The 12934-nt window shown below is 48.6% G+C and overlaps 1 long non-coding RNA gene across 2 annotated transcripts; it reads left to right on the top strand.

The window, feature by feature from the left end:
- Nucleotides 1-6963: 6963 nt before the first annotated feature.
- On the top strand, nucleotides 6964-12190 carry LOC144290653 (uncharacterized). Of its 2 annotated transcripts, XR_013358237.1 has the most exons (4): nucleotides 6964-7048; nucleotides 8828-9057; nucleotides 9350-9425; nucleotides 10053-12190. It is a non-coding gene; the product is annotated as an uncharacterized LOC144290653 (long non-coding RNA). The 2 variants fall into 2 exon arrangements; XR_013358236.1 differs by having other exon boundaries at nucleotides 9350-12190.
- Nucleotides 12191-12934: the final 744 nt, after the last annotated feature.

The following is a 12934-nucleotide window of genomic DNA, read 5'->3' as shown; positions in this document are numbered from 1 at the left end:
GGTCGGGGCCTCCATCCTCACTGCCTCCTCCCACTGCTGAGCTCCCTGGGGCCTCCTGGAGCTCCCCGGGCTCTCCTCCCCCTCCAGGACCCTGTCTCACCTCCCGGGAGGTCCCCTCTGCCTGGACCACCCTTTACGGCTTTCCTTGGTGGTAAAATATACGTAATGTAAGATTTACGATTCTAACCATTTCTTTTTTCTTTCTTCTTAATTATATTTTTTAAGATTTTATTTATTTATTAGAGACAGAGAGAGACAGGCAGAGGGAGAAGCAGGCTCCGTGCAGGGAGCCGGACGTGGGACTCCATCCCAGGTCTCCAGGATCATGCCCTGGGCCCAAGGTGGCGCTAAACGGCTGAGCCACCGGGGCTGCCCTCTTTTTTCTTTCTTTTAAAGATTTTATTTATTTATTTGAGGGAGCAAGACAGAGTGAGAACTGGAGCATGGGGTGGGGAGGGGTGGAGGGAGAGGGAGAAGCAGACTCCCCCGCTGAGCAGGGAGCGATCCCAGGACTGATCATGACTTGAGCCTGTGGCAGAGGCTTAACCGACTGAGCCACCCAGGTGGCCCCATTCTAACCATTTCTGCGTGCACGGCTCAGTGGCATTGAGCACGCGACACTGTTGGGTGCAACCATCCCCACCATTCATCTCCATTATATTGCACCATGTGGCTGGACGCATTTTGTTTTATTCAATCATCTGTCAATGGACATTTAGGTTGTTGCCCACTTTTGGCCATTATGACTGATGATGCTGTGAACATGCGTGTGCAAATATCTTTTGGAATCCTTCATTTGAACCCCTTTGGGTATATATATTGCTGCGGAGTTTTAACCACCCCTCACCCCCGGAGGAAATGAACCCATCCTGCCCTTAGCTTTCCAATGCGGTACTTCCGACGGTAGCTGCCATCACCGAAGTGGCCACTAGAGGACAGTGCTTCCCCAGGGCTTCTCCGCCCTCCAAGCTAAGACTGCAGGGGGGAACCCTCCCCCCCGCAAAACCAGGCTGGAAATGCAATGCGGCCCACCTAAGGGAGGGCTATGGCTTGAGTTAGTGAGGGACACCTGTGTCCGTTAGGTCTCCCTTTCCTTCTCCCACTTTTGATCGAGATGTGGTTGAGTAAAATATTTTCTCTGCTGCAAGAAAAAAAAAAAAATTTCCAGATGGGCTAAAGAGCAAATGTAGGGGCACCTGGGTGGCTCAGTGGTTGAGCATCTGCCTTTGGCTCAGGGTGTGATCCTGGGTCCCAGAATCGAGTCCTACATCAGGCTCCTTGCAGGGAGCCTGCTTCTCCCTCTGCCTCTCTATGTCTCTTGTGAATAAATAAATACAATCTTAAAAAATAAATAAAAAGCAAATATAGAAAATAAAGACCCCAAAGTAATACATATTGTAGAAGGAACTTACAAGGCAATTTCTACACTTGGGGTTGAAAAGCTTTTTTTCTAAAAAAAAAAAAAAAGAAAGAAAAAAAGAAAAAAAAAAGAAAAGCTTTTTTTTCTTTTTCTTTTCTTTTTTCTTTTTTTGAACAAAAAGAGGAAACTCAGAAGATGTGAATGACAAGACAGAAATATCTGATTCTATATAAACTAACACAAATGTAAGGGGAAATGTTATAAACAAAACCAATAAGGAAAGATCAATTAGTTGTCTGTGAAGGGTTAGTATATCTGTGTAAAAAAGAAGTTCTATGCATTGATAAGAAAAAGACGAACGATGTAAATAGAAAACTGAGAAATCACACAAACAGGTATTTCTTGAAACCAAGAGCCAAAGGACATATGAAAATATAGTCCTCAGGAGCCCAGAGAGTGTGAATTTCAGTAACAATGAGGTGTCGCTTCACACCCAAGAGAGTGTCAACAGCAACAGAAAAGAATGAGAATGTGTATCTCATTATCATCTTATTGTAGATGAAATTATACTGGACCTCAGAAAATTTGTGAAGTTCTATGTACTTATCTATGATTTCCAATATTTCCTAAGACCGAACTAAAATTTTCAAGCTGTCTTCATAAAACACATAAAAATGTGATAGATAAAAAAACATGAAAAAATGATAACACTTATTGCTGGCAGGGATGCAGGGAAAAAAGTACTGGTACATACTGTCACACACAGATATTATTGACCCACAACGGTGTTATACCCAGGTAAACCCATCATAAGTTGAAAATATAAGTTATAGTGCAATCAATATACATAAACTATCAAAAATCATAGCTTGGCTTAGCCTACCTCTGACATATGCAGAAGACTTACATCAGCTTACACTGGGCCAAATCATCTAACACAAACCTATTTTGTAATCAGATGTTGAATATATCATGTAATTTATTGAATCTGATCACGAAAACCAGAATAGATGTCAGTGGTTTAAGTTTCTGTCGATGGTTTAAGTTTCTTTTTTTTTTTCTTTTTGGTTTAAGTTTCTGATCTCATGGCTGACTGGGAGCCACAGCTCACGGCCACTGCCCAGCATCACGACAGGGTCGTACCACATATTGCCAGGCTAGGGAAAGATCAAAATTCAAAATTCAAAATTCGAAGTGCGGTGTCTACTGAATGCATACCACTTTCACACCACCACAAAGTCAAAAATTTGTAAGTTGAACCATTGTAAGTTGGGGACTGGCTGTATTTAGGAACTCTTCCTCTAAGATGTGCGAGCATCAACGGTCACAGCCTTAGCAGCCCCTGCTCTCTGGACTCGTGTTTCAGAAGTGGAGCTTACACTCTAGGACTTACTTACCATTTCTCACCACATTTCATGAGAGATCCAAGGGAGAAAATATCCAGTAGGGTCTCATTTTCTGAGTATGGGCCTCCCTCTTCTTTCGATGCTTAAAAAGTGAGATACAATTAACACATAGTGAAATTCCATCTCTCGAGAGTACAGCTCTGTAGGTTTTGGCTAATCCATAGACTCACGTATCCCAAACCATGAAAGATATAGAACGATTCTGTGCCTCCCAAAATTTCCTCATACTCTTTGGTAGGCATCCTCTTTCTCTTCCTCTGGAAATCACCGAATTCTTCTCTGTCCCTAAAGTTCTGTCTTTTCCAGAATATCATATAGATGAAATCCTACAGTTGTTTGGCCTTTGAGTCTGACTTCTTCCACCCAGCACAACGCATTCGAGATTCATCCACGTTGCCACGTGTGTTCCTTTTTAATCCCTGTGGAGTATTGCGTTATAAGGTATCTCACTGTTGGTCCACGGATGGTCACTTAGACCGTATCTGGTTGGTGGTGATCATGAATAACACCACTATGAACACTTGCATTGAGGTTTCGGTGTGAACACGAGTTTTTATTCCTCTTGGGAAAATACCTAGGAGTGCCATTGCTGGGTCGCATGGGGAGTGTACATTCAACTTTATGAGAATCATTTCAAGTGTCTTCCAAAATGGTGTGGGAAACGCACCATTTTTGTGAAAGAGAAGAAAGATGAAGCAGAGGTTCGAGTCAACCACTAGCTTGTGTACCCCGGAGGCCACAGGAACAGAAATAAGGAGAGTCAGAGGCTGGGGACGAGGGTACAAACCGTGGGACAGCAGGCCTTCTTTCCAGAACTTGACTCAAAGGATCTAGAGTGGGGATCCCTGGGTGGCTCAGTGGTTTAGCATCTGCCTTTGGCCCTGGGCGTGGTCCTGGAGTCCCGGGATCGAGTCCCACGTCGGGCTCCCTGCATGGTGCCTGCTTCTTCCTCTGCCTGTGTCTCTGCTTCTCTCTCTGTGTCTCTCATGAATAAATAAAATCTTAAAAAAAAAAAGGATTTAGATCACATCCATTGCCACGTGATCGCAATGACTGCGTTGGAGAGACCCACCTCGCTGATACCAAAACAGTTCCTTTTTTTTTTTTTTAATTTTTATTTATTTATGATAGTCACAGAGAGAGAGAGAGGCAGAGACACAGGCAGAGGGAGAAGCAGGCTCCATGCACCGGGAGCCCGATGTGGGATTCGATCCCGGGTCTCCAGGATCACGCCCTGGGCCAAAGGCAGGCGCCAAATCGCTGTGCCACCCAGGGATCCCAAAACAGTTCCTTTTGGTTCTTGCCCTGGACCTGTGACTTTTGGGACTAATACTCTGTTTTCATTTGTGACTGAATATAACACGTGGACGATAAATCATCTCTTCTGTTGTTTTAGCTGAAGGAAGAAAAAAAAAGCATTCCCATCAGCAAGGATTAAGAGAACTCAGCGATGCCCTTTGCTAATTTTAGCCATTCTAGTTGTATAGTGGGGTCTTGGGGCATGAGGGCCCCTTAATAACATCAGAAAACTGGGGTAGCGGCCACTGGGGCTTATAATATCCCTGGCTGGAGAGTGTAGGCAGTAGAGTGCCAGAGCTAAGAGGGTGGGGTTCTAAGTCCAACTCCTGATTGTGCCAATCACTTGCCGTGGATCCTGGGTGTGCAAGCAGCTCTGTCTACACTGCAGTTCAGCCTTCTGTTGTGCGTCGGTTCCCAGGACAGGGGCTTTGATGAGATGGTGCAGGTACAGGCTTGGAACAGGGTCTGGCACAGCACAGGCAGCGGCCAGGCCTTCTCAAGGCTTCCTCCCCCATCCCCTTGCAGCCCTCTGCTGGAATGTTCCTCTGGTCCCCTTCCAACTGCACCACTCTGTGTGTGCACGTGCACGAGTGTGTATGTGCCTGAGCAAAAAGCTAAGAGGAGTTGTTAATGCCTTGAATCAGGTTTTTTTTTTTTGGAAAATATTTTATTTATTTATTTGAGAGAGAGAGAGAGAGCACGATGGGGGCAGTTGGAGAGGAGCATGGGGAGAGGGAGAAGCAGACGCCCCCACTGAGTGCAGAGCCTGATGCAGGGCTTGATCCCAGGACCTAGAGATCATGACCTGAGCAGAAATCACAAGTCAGACGCCCAACTGACTGAGCCAGCCAGGAGCCCCTGGACCTCTTATTGCTTTTATTTGCTACTGGTGGTAGCCCTGCTTGCAGACCCTTCATGGTGACCCCCAAACCTCTAGCAGCTGGTTTCCTAAGTCCAGGCAGCAACACAAAGTGTGGGGAGGCTAGGCCTCCTCCTCCTGCCCACTCCTTGTTGAGAACCTACCTCTTCCCCTGCTGCTGAACCCCCAGAGAACCCACAGGGGATTTCAGAGGCTCGAACAGGAAAACCGCATCTTAATATAACCCAAGAAACCAACGTTCTCATAACAAGATGCCCACAGAAGCGCACCGCGGTGTCCTTATGTACCTTCAATTGTCAGATGCGTCCTGAAGTGGATCCCAGGGCAGCTTATGAATCACGGAGGAGGGGTCACCACTCTCTGCCAACTTTCTCTATGGCTCATTTTTGTCCTTTAATCTTCATGGCCATCCAGGGAAATGGGTTCCATTGGGCCCATCCTGCAGCCAAAGACCCCGAGGCTCGGCGAGGTGAGCCCCTGGGGGGTGCCATGTGCTGAAACCTTTACAACACCTGCCTAGCTAAAGACATCTTGCGAGGAACAGCCTCTGAGCCCTTGCGTCAGCCCCTGGGGCCGGGGGCCGTCTGTGCACCTGTATTCCTAGCCCTGCCTGTCTCTGCTAGTGATGGGGACTCATGTGGCTGGGGACCTGCATGGCCTCAGTCCCCCACTGCACCTCCAGGAGACACGTCAGGGGACACAGCACCATTCCCCAGCAGTTCCCTTCCCACCCCCGCATTCTTTTTTAAAAAAATTCTTTATTTAAATTCAATTTAGCTAACATATATTGTATTATTAGTTACTGGGGTAGAATTTAGTGATTCATCAGTTGCATACAACACCCAGTGCTCATCACATCACGTGCCCTCCTTAATGCCATCACCCAGTCACCCCATTCCCCCCACCTCCCCTCCAGCAGCCCTCAGTCTGTTTCTTAGAGTTAAGAGTCTCTTATGGTTTGCCTCCCTCTCTATTTTCATCTTATCTTATTTTTCCTTCTCTTCCTCTATGTTCATCTGTTCTGTTTCTTTTTCTTTTCTTTTTTTAAAGATTTTATTTATTTATTCATGAGAGACACAGAGAGGCAGAGACACAGGCAGAGGGAGAAGCAGGCTCCCTGCAAGGAACCTGATGCAGGACTCGATCCCAGGACCCTGGGATCACAATCTGAGCCAAAGGCAGATGCTCAACCCCCGAGCCACACAGGCGCCCCCCGTTCTGTATCTTAAATTCCACATATGAGTGAGAGCATGTGGTATTTGTCTTTCTCTGACTGAGTTATTTCACCTAGCATAATACCTTCTAGCTTCATTCATGTCATTGCAAATGGCAAGATTTCATTATTTTTTTTTAGATTTCATTCTTTTTGATGGCTGAGTAATATTCCATTCCATGCATATACACCCATCTTCTTTATCCCTTCATCTGTCGATGGACATCTGGGCTCTTTCCATAGTTTGGCTATTGTCACCATTGCATTCTTCATGTGGCTCCTCCAGTTTGGGACTCCAGCCTTCCTGGAAAACACCGAGGCACTGTTGTCCTTCATCAGAGTCTTCTCGCTCTGGGTCCCCGGTCTGGTGGCTTCTTCTTCCAGCCAAAGCTCCACCTGGAGGCTTGTCTGGGGGTGGGGCAGGAGTCATTTTCAGCTGCTGGGTGGAGTACACAGTGTCTGGAGGGAGTTGATGCCCAATGCTGCCTTCTAATGATCGCGGTCATCACCAGAGAAACGCAGTGACCCAACACCAGGGCCGTGCAAGTCTCCTGCTAGGGAGACCCAGGCTTATAATTTTTAGACTCTAATTCTACCCTGGGCACCACCAAGAAGGTTGCTTTTTTAGTCCATGAGTCTTGTCTTGGCTAAGAGAGCAGAGGAGGGGATCACCTATGTCCACCCTCAGTGTGAGCCATGAAGGACTACTAGTCAGTGCCTGGTAACCGCCCAATCCCCTCGACTTGTGCAACAGGCTGGGATAGCAGTGGGCTGATGCAACCCTCCTCCTTGCACAAGACATCGTGTGCTTATCTGTCTGGGACCAGACCCTGGGTCAGGTGTGGGAGGCCCTTGCAGAGCCCAGTTCCCCCCGGGAAACAGACAACCTGGTAAGCACAAAGCGATGTTGCCTGTGGTCTAGGGGGAGCCCAGGTGAACTTGGAGTCCAGGAAGGCTTTTAGGAAATGATGCTCAGGGCACACCTAAAGGATGGATGAGGCCGGGGGACCCTGTGACCAGCGCAGGGCTGTGGTGGGGACAAAAAATGACCCCATCTGCCTGCAGGAAGAAGAGCCATAGGGTGGGGGGTGAAATGGCCAGAATAAGGAAGCTGGAGATGGAGGCCAGTGTGTGCTGGGTTCCAAGATACGGGTTTAGGAAGAGCTTTAGGTTTTGTTCCAAAGGCAATGAGGAGCCATGAGAGGCTGTATGTAGGGGGAGATGGCAAGAGGGGCTTTGTTTCGGGAAGATCTCTCTGACTGGGGGTGGGGGAGTTTTTGGGGGGGCGTATGAGTACAGGGTGCACTCTTGGAGCCTGGAAGGCTGGTTAGGGGGCAGTGCTGTTACCTGGGGGACAGGGTGGTGGCTTAGCCCAGGTACGGGACAGAGGGTGGTGGGTGGCTCTGAAGGGGATTCAGAAGGCAGAATGAGCTTGATCTTGTGTAGCCGTGGGAGGTAGGGCGTGAGGACGCCTCCTGGCTCTCAGCCTGGCTCCCTGATCCACAGGCCCTGGAGGAGGCTCCAGGGTCAGCGCTTGGGACAGAGGGCCCTCTCATCTGCGAATCCTTGGGTGTGACCTCTCTGCCTGCTTCCCATCACTTGCCCATTTTCATTTCCTGTGCCTGGGATTTTCCAGCAGCCCCTCTGGTCACCTGGGAGGAAGAGGGCTGGGGAGAAGGTCCCCCACCCCAGCAGCTGGCCCACGGCAGGCTGCCCCGGGCTGACGCTCTTCCTTTTCCTCTGGGGGAGCCTGTGTCAGGGCGTCTGGGAACCCTGGAGGAAGGGCAGGGTGTCTCAGCCATGGGGGCCTCTCTTCCCATGCCCTCCTGGACCCAGAGGTCAAGGAGTCCCAGGCCCAGGTGGGGGGCTGGGGAGTGCCTGTTTGGGTCATCTGGACACGTGTGCATGACACCCGGGTGCATGTCCTGCCTGAGGACTCCTGCCTGCGTCTGTGTGTTCCTCCCATTACGCACTTGCCCATTACAGCTGGAGCTCAGACACCACGAGAGCTGGACTTGAAACCCCCCGCCTGCCCCCATCTCCCCGCAGCTGGCCCTTCACGATGCAGCCTCTGCTCAAACAGCACCTGCCTGGGGAAATCTGCTTCGCCTCTGCTGCCCTCCAAACCTCCCCATGTTTTATTTTCTCTTATATCTGTATTTTCTTGCTGTTCTCTGCAATCATTTCTTGGTTTATACACATTGATCTATCTCCTGCATTTAACAGATTCTGCATTTAAATGCCACGTTTTAAACAAAGATTTTATTTATTTATTTATGAGAGACACACAGAGAGGCAGAGGGAGAAGCAGGCTCTCTGTGGGGGGTAGGGAGCCCCATGCGGGACTCGATCCCAGGACCCCAGGGATCACGCCCTGAACTGAAAGCAAACGCTCAACCACTGAGCCACCCGGGCGTCCCTGAAAGCCACTTTCACTGGGGAAAGGGGATTTATATCTATTTCCTTTGCCACTAGGCACACCGTAGATGCTCAATAAACATTTGTTGAAAGAAGGAGCAAGGCCCTGCCCCCAGGGGGGCTATAGGGGAGTGAGAGACAAGTAATAGGTTGACAATAGCCACAAGAGTGTCTAACATTTACTCAGTATTTAAGGGATATTTACGGAACGCCTATTGTGCACCAGTGCCATTTTGAACTTTTTGAACTAGGGCTCTGGTAGAGAATGAAGCCGACAGACAACCCGGTTTGGGTGGTGTTTTCAAGTGACAGGGGACAGAGGATAAAACTAAAGACCTGAAGGAGGTAAGGGAGTGAGATGTGCGGATATCAGGGAGAAGAGCAGTTTGGACAGCGGCAACAGCCAGTGCAAAGGTCCTGGGGTAGTACCCCGCCTGGTGTGATGGAGGAGCAAAGAGGAGGCCCCTGTGGCTGGAGCAGAGTGAGTGAGGGGGACAACGGGAGAAGATGAGGGCAGGGAGGGGATGGGAGCAGGATCTTGTGTGCCTTGGGATGACTTGGGCTTTTACCCTGAAGGAGGTGGGAGCCCCGAAGGGCTGTGGGCAGAGGAAGGCAGGACCTGACTCCCCTCTGGAGGCCACTGCAGGGATGAGGGTGAGAGCATGGGGACCAAGGGCAGGGGACTGCACCAGTCCTGATGGGAGATGATGGGAACTGACCAGGTAAGGCAGTGGGAGGAGGGAAGATGCTCGAATTCTGGGTGCGTTTTGCAGACTGGGCACATGGGGAGATTTGAGATCAGATACAGTGGAAGACTGGACAGACTGCGTGACAAGAGAAAGCCTGTGGGTGAGGACGCTCGGAGGGTTCTGGCCTAGCACCGGGGCGTGCCGGAGAAGGTGGAACTGGGGAACAGGAGGGGCAGGTGCAGCAGGCAAGGTCAGAGGCTGGGTGTCCACCGCGGGGCGGGGAGAGGTGGAAGATGGAGGAGCTGGGGTCCCAGGGAGGGGCCTGGAGGTGCCCCCCGGAGGCATCAGCGCCCCGGGAGTCCTCCTGGCCTCTTGTCTTTACCTGGGCAGTAAATAGACCTTGTGGGGAACGTGTGGGAAGACGGGGGGTGGGGTGCAAACGTGCATGAGCCCCTGAGCTCCAGTGCTAGTGTGTGTGGAAGGCTCACTCCGACCCCACTTCTCCTGACTTGCTAGTGGAGTTTGAGCCCCCTTGCCTGCACCTGCCCCAGGCCCCCCTGGGGCACCTCTGAATCCTGCTGTCCCCCTAGGCTCTTTCCCCACTTCGGTTCTGTGTTGACCGGTGGCTGGGTTTGAGGTGTTGGCTTCACCTCTGGTCTGGGTGCTCCTGGAGGGAAGGTCGGTCTTGGTTTTATTAGTCCCCCAGCCAGAGCCCCAGAACCAAGCACAGAGCCCCACACATATACAAGTGCTCCACTGACATCTGGGGACATGATTCTGTGTACAGAGCCGGGACTGCGAAGAGGTGGGAGCAACAGAGGATCCTGGGGCTAGAAGATGTGTGGCCACGCTGCGTGTGGGTCCGAACAGAGCTCTGAGTGTCACGTGTGTGCTCGCATGTCTAAGCGTGCATGCCACACGAATCCCTGTGTGCCTGGAAGACGTCTCTGTGTGCCATCCCACATGGGCGCACCTGTGCACACCTGCATCTGTGTAGGTCTGCCCCATGGACACGTGTGGGTGCCTGAGCACGCCTGTGTGTGTGCCCACATGGGTGTATTGGAGTACATCTGAGTGTGTGATCACGCGGGTGTTCATGTGCACCCAAGCTTGTCCGTGTGTGTGTTTGCATGAATATTATTTGAATGTATTCTCGCCTGTGTGCCTACTAATGTGGAAACGTGTGCAAACATGTGTGTGCAAGCCCAGAGGAGAGCTTGGCCCACAGAGACTCCGTTTCTCTTCCTTGCCTTGACCTCAGCCCCTCTGGCCTCCCCCTCAAGCCAAATGAGCCTTCAAAGAACCAGCATGGAGTGGAGGAAGTTCCTTCTGGCAGCTTCCAGGCCTCTGGGCCATTCCCAGGGAGGAATCCAGCGCTGTCTGGAGTGGGAACAGTCTTCTTGGAAGGGGCCCCCGGCTCCCAGGGATGGGAGCTGGGACCACGCATGCTGGGACATTAGGGGCTGGATCCACCTCCACGACTCCGCTGCCAAGTTCAGACACAGCTCCGGATGATAAACGTGATCCGTGGGACAGCTGTCCTGTATCGGGTGGCGCATCTGGAAGGTTATGACACCAAATTCTCAGCGCACTCTGAGGGGCAGTATCAATCGGTCCCTGGTCCAGAGCTAGAGAGACCCAGAAGGGCAGGTGTAACCCAAGCCTGGGTGACTCTAAGCCTCTAGTTCTCAAATGAGGGGGCAATTTCCCCCCCAGGGGACGTCTGTCAGTGTCTGAAGATATTTTTGGTTGACGCACCAGCCAGGGGGATGTGCTTCTGCATTCTAGTGCGTGGATGCCAGAGATGCTACTAAACATCCTATAAAGCACAGGATGCCCCCCCCCCCACCCATGGCAAAGAAGGATACAACCCCAAATGCCAGTTGATAGTGCTGAGGCTCAGAAACATTTTTTTTTTTTGGAAAATATTTTATTTATTCATTCATGAGAGAAACACAGAGAGAGAGAGGCAGAGACACAGGCAGAGGGAGAAGCAGGCTCTCTTCAGGGAGCCCGATGCGGGACTTGATCCGAGGACCCTGGGATCACACCCTGAGCCGAAGGCAGATGCTCAACCACTGAGCCACTCAAGTGCCCCTTAATTTATAAACTTTTGATACCTAAAGTGTTGAGTTTTTCACACATCTCCTGGCAGTGTGTTTTTTGTGTTTTCATATTGATTTTTAAGATTTCTTGTGGAAAAAATATCCTTTGGCAAATGCATTTCAAACATTCTTTCCTAGCTTTTCTTTTCTCCTTTAACTTAAATTTTTTTTTTTCAAAAGCTTTATTTATGTGGCTACGCCCCATGTGGGGCTTGAACTCACAATCCCGAGATCAAGACCTAAGCTGAGATTAAGAGTTGGATGCTTGACTGACTGAGCCACCCAGGTGCCCCTCTTTTAACTTTTTAAAAGTGGTTTTTAGCCCCCAGAAGTTTAAATTTTCAAAAATCTAGTCAAATATTTCAGTCTTTTCCTTTATTATTTATACTCTTGGTAAATGTATCTTGTATTTTCTTCTAGTGCTACTGCAGTGTTTTTAGGTTTCACATTTTTGTCCATCTGGAATTTATTTGCTTGCGAGAGTTGATGTGCAGGCATGTCAGACTTAATTTTGTTTTTTTCAAATGATGACTCAGTTGTCCCAGGCCCACTTATTGGATGAGTAGCCGTTTGCTTTCTGATGTGAAGTTCCTCATTTATAAATACCAAATAATTATCTATCTTTGGGTCTGTGTAAAGATTTTCTGTTCTTTTCTATAGATCTTTTTCATTATCTGTCCCACAGTGACATCTTCATAATATTCTTCCCAACCAGGAATATGTGTGTGTTTAGTATTTTTATACCCCTGAAAAATTTAATGATTTTGTTCCTATGAACCCTTATACCATTATTATGAAATAAATTCATAGATTTTTGATATTTGGGGTGAATGTTATAAAACGAGTCATTTCCCCATTATGTTTCCTGGTAATCACAGGTTTGTTCATATTTATGTATTTATTTTGTATCCTGTTGCCTTCCTGAATTCTTATTAACTGTAATAGTTTTTTTGGCTAGATTTCCTAGGGGTAAATAAGGTTATTTCCTGTAGAGAAACATTATTTGATTTCCTTTTCTCTTAATGCTTTTTTCCCCATATTTTTTTCTTGTTATCCTGATGGTTAGGACATCCGAATACTAAGTAACAACGACAACAGTTATTCTAATAATGGCAACATATTCTTTCCGTCAATTGTGACAAGTAAGCTGGTGTTTCCCTGTTAAGCATGATACAGTCATTGAGATAAAAACAATTTCTTATTAGGAAAATATTCCCCCCCCATATTTAACAATTAATAATAGCAAGAGCTATCATCTAGTAGGTTCTTAATATTTGACTTTGCTAAGCATTTTACAGGGATTGTTTCATTTAATTCCTGAAAACAGCCCTCAGAGGTAAGGTGTGATTGTAATACAGGAAGAAACTTGGGGTCAGAGAGCTCAAGGACAATCAGCCAAGGGAGGAATCAGGATTTGAAAGCAGTTAATAGAACTTCTGAGCCTGTGTGTCTCGCTGTATCTACGCCGACCATAAAAACCTCCTTTCGTTACTAACTGGCTACTAATTTTTATATCAGGGCTGGATCAAAAGTTTATTAAAATACCTTTCTGAAAAAACCAAAA

The sequence above is a fragment of the Canis aureus genome, chromosome 19 (assembly GCF_053574225.1).
Source record: "Canis aureus isolate CA01 chromosome 19, VMU_Caureus_v.1.0, whole genome shotgun sequence".
Taxonomy (NCBI): domain Eukaryota; kingdom Metazoa; phylum Chordata; class Mammalia; order Carnivora; family Canidae; genus Canis; species Canis aureus.
Note: the sequence above shows the minus strand (reverse complement) of the source record. Positions and strands in the feature narration are given on the sequence as shown.